Source organism: Panicum virgatum, chromosome 1N (genome assembly GCF_016808335.1).
Source record: "Panicum virgatum strain AP13 chromosome 1N, P.virgatum_v5, whole genome shotgun sequence".
Lineage (NCBI taxonomy): Eukaryota > Viridiplantae > Streptophyta > Magnoliopsida > Poales > Poaceae > Panicum > Panicum virgatum.
Genome location: NC_053145.1, coordinates 38758232 through 38765764, shown reverse-complemented (window position 1 = coordinate 38765764; position 7533 = coordinate 38758232). Strand labels below are relative to the sequence as shown.

The window sequence follows — 7533 nt, the reverse complement described above, 5'->3', positions numbered from 1 at the left end:
GGTTTGGGACGATTCTTTTGTACCACATGTGCGCTAGAACTTCCCTCAACGATCTTCTTGCCTTTAACATCTTTTGCTCTAGCCTTGTCCTCAACATCAAGAGTCCCAACAAGCTCAGCAGTGCTAAACTTTTGCCTCTTATGTTTCAGAGAAGTTGCAAAGTCAGTCCAAGATTGTAGCAGCTTTGCAATCATGCAACCCGTCACAAACTTGTCGGGAAGCGCACACCCAAACAGCTCAAGTTCCTTCACCAGTGCCTGTATTTCATGAGCCTATTCGACTACTGGACGGTTCTCAACCATCCGATAGTCATGAAACTGCTTCATGACGTACAGTTCAGAACTAGCGTCAGAAATGCCATAACGGACCTCAAGTGCATCCCAAATAGCCTTACCAATCGGAAGCTGTATATATGCATCAATGAGAGAATCTCCAATGACGCTAAGCAAGCCAGCCTTACAATTGGTGTCATCATGATCAGCTCATCAACGTTTCGAACAGTAGCAGGCATCTCAGTCACCACATAAAAACAACACATAGAGGTCAACCACAGAATAGTTTTCTGGCGCCATCTCTTGTAGTGAGTGTCCTCAAACGGCGGTGGTTTCAGTATACCCGCAAAACCAACAGATAAAAATTGCATATAATCATGTTTTTGGATTGTTAGAAAATTAGACAAATTCATGTTTAATTTATTCCATAAAATTGACGCAAGCAAGAATAGCATGATATCATATATGTGCTTGTCCAAATAATACATCATTAACATCATCATGAAAAATATTCCAGTGCCAAATATCAAGACATGACATGTGATATTTCTCAATAAAAACACGTTGAACATGTTGTAGACACTAGACACAAAATTAACAATTTTCAGAATTAAATTGGCATACCCAGCGACAGATTCGGAAGCCCCCGAAAGCGACATGGTGCTTGGTCGATGTAGTCGTCCCGCTTGGTGCAGTGCAGAAATGTCGCTGTGAAGATCCCGTCAAGTCGCGCGAGACGAGTAGTCGCGCCGCGTCGCACTCCTCAAAAACGTGATTGTTGTCTTCACCCGAGCAAGTGAACCCAGCGGACGGAGACGTTCCGGAGGCCTACTCTTCCATCTCGTGTGTGCGCAGGAGACGGAACGGGAAGAACTCAGAGTGCTGCTGGATTGTGGTGATTGCAAGAGATTTGACCGAAGGTGCCCTCTTCGACTTATATCAAAGAAAGGAGGAAAGCGAGGAGTCTCGCTGCGGGAGACGGAAGGCCGCGAGCTTCTGGCCGTGCTACAGGAAGGAACTGGAGTGGAGAAAATAGAAACTCTCGTAATCAAGCCTTTGATTGCCACTAATTTTGGTAACTCCCAATTCAAGTTGAGTAAGTGACAAAAGTTAAGCCACTCCCGTCCGCTCGCTGGCTGCCCACCCAGCGGCACCATGCACATCCATGCCCACATTGAAGCCATTTAATGTGCAATATTGGACCATAGAGCACCCAGCGCCACCATGCATATTCATGTCCACATTAACTATTTAATGTGCAATATTGGACCATAGAATTTTATTAGATTTATTAAATATTATTAATGGGTCAAAGGCACATTATGGACGCGTTTAGGGCCCAGAAAATTTTGGGGAAAATTACTGTAGCAATTTTCAACCGAAGATTAGGAAGACTAAACATGATCTAATTGTAAATCTAATTACACAGATGGACGGGAAATCGCGAGACGAATCTATTAAGCCTAATTAATCCGTCATTAGAGATTGATTACTGTAGCACGACATTATCTAATCATTGCATAATTAGGTTCATTAGATTCGTCTCGCGATTTTGCTCTAGTATTGTGGAATGGGTTTTGTCGGTTATTCATATTTAATACTCCTAATTAGTGATCAAACATTCGAAGTTGCTGTAGCGCACGAAAATTTTTGAGAAGCCCTATATCTAACACTCGTCACCGCCGCCGGGTCGGAGCTGGACCCGACGGTGAAGCCTCGTTCCCCCCAAAATAAGCCCGCGCACGCCCTGCTGCCTCCCAAAATCCTGTTCGCCCGCCGGCGCCTCCGAGGAGGTCCCGCTCCGGCTGCCGGCCCTACTTGCGCCGGCCACCGTCCCGTGCAGAGGTGCCTCCCCCGCCCTGAGCACCTGACGCACCGCCATCCCTGAGCCCCCGCACCGACCCGCGCCGTCGTCCCTGAGTCCCGGCGCCTCCCTCGACGTCAGCGCCACCCCCGCGAGGAGCTGCCACGCCGCCGTTGCGAGGAGCTGTCGTGCCTCCGTCGTGAGGAGGTCCGGCCTTCTACTCGCTCCTCCGCTCCTTGACGTGCCTGCATCGTAATGTAGATCAAGGTAATCCTTAGGTAACACCCCCCCCCCCCCTCCCCCTCCCCCAATCTCGTTGGCCTGGACATCGATTTGTGCTAGCGTCCTTTAATTGATCTAGGATTGCACCACTTTCTTAAATCAAATTGGATCAGGAGACGGTTCCCTAATTCATCAGTTTTGGCTATTTCGATGCTCTTCCTATATATATAATTTTTTACTGAAGAAAACGAATGAGGACCACTGAAATAGTTTGAGTATAAATTGTTTATGCATAATCTATTCGGTCCTTGACTCGTGGTCGTCGCTCCGGCCATAGATGTAGCCATGAATAGAGCTTCGGCAGCAGCTCTTGCAATCCTTTTCTCATGTGCAGATTGCTGACGAGAGTCTTGAGTAAAAGGGTATACCTGCATAGTCTTTTTGTGCAGATAATAAATGCACAGGGAGCCAATGCTATCCAAAGAGTCCGCCGCGTTGCTCCCTCTGCTACCTTCCCTCCCCTATCCAGCTCTCACAAGTCACAACAGCTGCTGTTTCTCTGAGTTAGTACATGCACTGTGTTGACGATCAAAATTGGCAGAAATCTGAACAGACCGGTTTGGCCGGTGTGTCCAGGCGGTCTGACCGGTCTAGGCGTCTGTAGACGGTCTGGCATGACCAACCGGTCTGACCGGTAGGTCCGACCGGTCTGACCGGTCTAGGAGGAGGCCGAGTACAATTAGAGTTCTTAATAGATTTAGATCTGTAAACATGATTTCTTGCGGGGTAAGTCTTCCCCACTCTATAAATATAAAGGGTCACGGCCGATTGAAGAAGAACACAATCGAATCTATCAAAAACACATCTTTTATCTTTTTTATCTTTACCCTACTTTTCCAACCTCGACATGCTGTTCTTCTCTCGTCTCCATGGCGTTTGAGGACGCCCTAGTTGGCCTGCCGAGCCCAGGGCAACCCTACACGCGCTTGCCCTGACGGGGTCCCTCCCGGGCGAGCGTTCGTAGGATCGTCGCCGTTCTGCACGGCGACCGGTCTGACCGGTCCCTCTGACCGGTCTGACCGCTACACGCAGGAGGTGCTGCAAGGAGCTCCTCCTCACGTCGCGCGACCTAGCGCGATCGTGTGTTGGCCCGTAAAAGGCGTCAACACACTTTTTGGCGACTCCGCTGGGGAACGAGAATCAGGCTATCATGGCCGATTTGTCAAACCCTAGCAATCCAGCATCATCTGAAGAACTACTTGAAGAGTATCGGCGAGAATACGACAAAGCAGTCGAAGGTCTACTTTTGTCTTGCTTTCGTATAACAGAGCATGGAGTCGTTAAGATAAAGGAGTTGCAGACACCATCTACCATTGATGTATTAATGGATATGCAATCTTCAGGTACTTTATCTGACATTCTATCTGGTTTTGTCAAGCATTTGATTGGTAAGAAAGATAGTTCAGTTGCAATTCCTATTATTCAAAAATCGGCTATTGAAAAGCCGACTAGTAATACTTGCGAAATTTTGCATAATGTTGCTAGTCAAGATACAATTCGGCCGTCCCAAGCCGAAATTGTTGAGCCAAATTTCCCTAGCAAGAGCACAGAAACTAAGTTTAGTACTTCTACGCTTGGGGGCAACAAAACATAGTCAAAGGTTCCGGTTGCACCGCAACCGGTCTGACCGGTTATCCGACCGGTCTAACCGCCTCGTCTAGGGTTTCACCAAATAATTCAAAACCTAAGATGGTTAAGCCCAAAAACCCCGAGATTGGTGTTTGGAAAACTGTTGAATCCAAAGGCCATCACAAGCATCAAAAGGAAAAGCCGAAGCCCTTTCTTGGAGATCTTCCGGCTAAATTCAGAAAACGAAATAATGATGCTAGTCGGCTAAAACATCCAAAACACCCAAGATCTACTCCAAGACAACAATTCCATGATCGGAATCGGCAGACAAATAATTTTCCTAATTCAGTGCCGTTTTCATCACATAGGACGTATACACATATACCATACGGCATGCTTTGTTTTTATCCGTCATGGTATTTTAATTCCTATATGCCGTCTCTTCCTACATATTTGTGCCCAAATTATATTACCTATAGGGAGCCGGCAATTAGTAAGCCATCACCTACAAATAAAGACCGTTTTGATCCTAAAAATCGGCCTATGTAGAAAAAGAAACACATGGTGATCAAGCAAGTTTATCGTGTCAAAAAAGATGGGCGATTGAATAAAAATTCAGATTTGACACAAGATAAAGAAAAGCCGACCGTTGAAGAAACATCGGCTAGTTCCGTTGCTCAGATTGTTCCCAATGGAGACCATACTTCAAACAATATAGTCGAACAATGTTCAAGTTCGGCTGGGGGCAAGATAAGAGCATCTATATCGGTTCTGACAAGACCGGTCTGACCAGTTCGTCAGACCGGTCCGACCGGTCTGAACCTGGAAAGTCTGGTGGTGCAAAAAATAGGATCAAACCGACCTTTGAGGAGCTTCCGGATAAATACAAGAAGATATCTGCGCAAAAACAAAGCAATCAATTGGAAGATAAATGAAAAAGGAGTTCTTCATCACCAAGATCAAGAAAGCATCAATGGTCATCGTATTGGTCTTCGTCATTTATCCCGTCGATGCACGTACCATGGTCTGCATATTCAGGTTTGTTTAATCCATGGTTTGGTCATAATCCTTGGCTGCCATATTATGATTATCAGTTTTATACTTTACCAAGGAGCTATGATTTGTATAATCGGCCGCATTGGCAGTCTCAAGATTTTTGTTATTGAACATGCTAAGAAATGTAAAGCCGAAATAGTTTGCTGATCGTAAGCTAGAAATTGTTACATGCTAGTTCTCTTAGTTCGGCTATTTTAGCATGTTTAAATATAATGTATGGCCGCCGTATTGTTAATCGTCGCCCTTAGACAATTTTGGTCCAGAGAAGTGTTCTTTGGCACGCAAGCTTTGCCAAAGAACAGGGGGCATATGTTGATGACCAAAATTGGCAGTAACCTGAACAGACCGGTTTGGCCGGTGTGTCCAGGCGGTCTGACCGGTCTAGGCGTCTGTAGACGGTCTGGCATGACCAACCGGTCTGACCGGTAGGTCTGACCGGTCTGACCGGTCTAGGAGGAGTCCGAGTACAATTAGAGTTCTTAATAGATTTAGATCTGTAAACAGGATTTCTTGCGGGGTAAGTCTTCCCCACCCTATAAATATAAAGGGTCACGGCCGATTGAAGAAGAACCCAATCGAATCTATCAAAAACACATCTTTTATCGTTTTTTATCTTTACCCTACTTTTCCAACCTCGACGTGCTGTTCTTCTCTCGTCTCCATGGCGTTTGAGGACACCCTAGCTAGCCTGCCGAGCCTAGGGCAACCCTACACGCGCTTGCCCCGACGGGGTCCCTCCCGGGCGAGCGTTCGTAGGATCGTCGCCGTTTTGCACGGCGACCGGTCTGACCGGTCCCTCTGACCGGTCTGACCGCTCCACGCAGGAGGTGCTGCAAGGAGCTCCTCCTCGTGTCGCACGACCTAGCGCGATCGTGTGTTGGCCCGTAAAAGGCGTCAACACACTGGGAAAATCAGTGGCGGTGAATGACTTGCTACCTGCTACTGATGCTTATGATTCTCAATTATGTATGAATTGTTACTGTTGAGAACTTAATGTTGAGTCATGAGCAGTTACTTGAACTTCAAGTTATCTGCATGGAACTCTTGTGGTAACTGATGGTATATGCAAGTTTGTCCTAACTGATGGATGGAAACCTGCCACAAATGCAAGGAACAGGGAGGGCAGCAAGGCTAACAGCAGCTCTGAAGTATCACAGTATTAGGTTTAGACACAGAAGCACAATATTAATCTCTCTATTTCTGTGGTACTAATTAGAACAGAAATACATTATGGACAATTTTTTGGAATCCTGTGTTGCCTTCTTTTTTTGTTCGTGGGGTATCATTGCTTTTTATTTTTGGGATGAACATGTTGACTTGGTGCTGTGCCATTGTGTTGATCTTTGAAAGGATATTATGATATATTTTTAACAGAAACTCGGTAATGTTTTTGGTGAGGTCAACACAATCACACTCAAATTATTTCTACATATCCTTTCTATGATTTGCCATACAAAAATGGAATTTGACCAAACCAAGCTTCTTTACTCATATGCATGCATAATAGGGCGATTTTCATGATTCAAGCCTCGTCGTGGGAAACAAGCTGAGATTAATGCGGAGAATGATGGAGGGGCCTTTGGTAATGGTGAGGGTGGAGAAGGGGATGGAAGCCCTTCTGCATACTTAAACCTCAATGGCATGATGAGGTAATTCATTATCGCATATATGTGAGCTCTTCTAATTGGATCAGTTGTAGGAAATAACTGTTTAATATATATGCAGGTGCCAGCTCAGAATGAGGAAGCTCAGAATGAGGAAGAGACCACGGCGTCGGTTGCCTGTAGGCCCAAACAAGGTCGGAACGATGCCCAAGGGTCGGTCTCTTATTACCGAGCTTCATGAATTAGGTGAGCCCGTCGCTCCTGTCAAGATGATGGAGCTAAGTACACATAATCTAGGTGTAATACATAGATCGTATCGTTTAAACATTAAAATACATTTGGTGTATGGACTTTGTTCTTATCAAACATTACAATATCTTTGGTGTATGGACTCTTTGTTTTAATCTCAATGTATTGACTCTTCATTTTAATTTTGATGTATGGACTCTTTCGTTTAACCATGATGTATGGACTTCCATTTAATCTTGATGTACGAGCTGTTTAGTTGAATCCTACTGCTATAATTATATATGCTGTAGTGGTGGTGCAATATTAATATATAAATATTTTTTTAATGGGAAAAGATCTTAACCGCCGGTTCAAGAAACAAACCGGCGGTGATGAGCACCCATCACCAACGGTTGACGGACTCATCACCAACGGTTCCAGAACTAGCGGTGATGGCCTCTCCCATCACCATCGACTTAAATCCAACACCCCCCAAACCGGCGGTGATAGTCATTTTGAACTGGCGGTGATGGGGGCGCTGGAGTAGTGCGCCGCCCTCGGGCTCCTACCACCGATGCGTGCCACCTCTGCCTCCACGCCGTCGCCCGGTGTGGCCACCCCTGCCCCGGCTAGAGCGACCTCCTCCTAGCTCGCCGCAGCCTCTTCCTGATCTGCCGCCACCGTTGACGCACCTCAATCCACCGAAGCCAATTCAGAG

At 46.1% G+C, this 7533-nt stretch overlaps 1 long non-coding RNA gene across 1 annotated transcript; it reads left to right on the top strand.

Moving 5' to 3' along the window:
* Positions 1-1969: 1969 nt before the first annotated feature.
* Positions 1970-7097, top strand: LOC120655785. The gene is made up of 3 exons (XR_005667731.1): positions 1970-2343; positions 6491-6632; positions 6709-7097. It is a non-coding gene; the product is annotated as an uncharacterized LOC120655785 (long non-coding RNA).
* Positions 7098-7533: the final 436 nt, after the last annotated feature.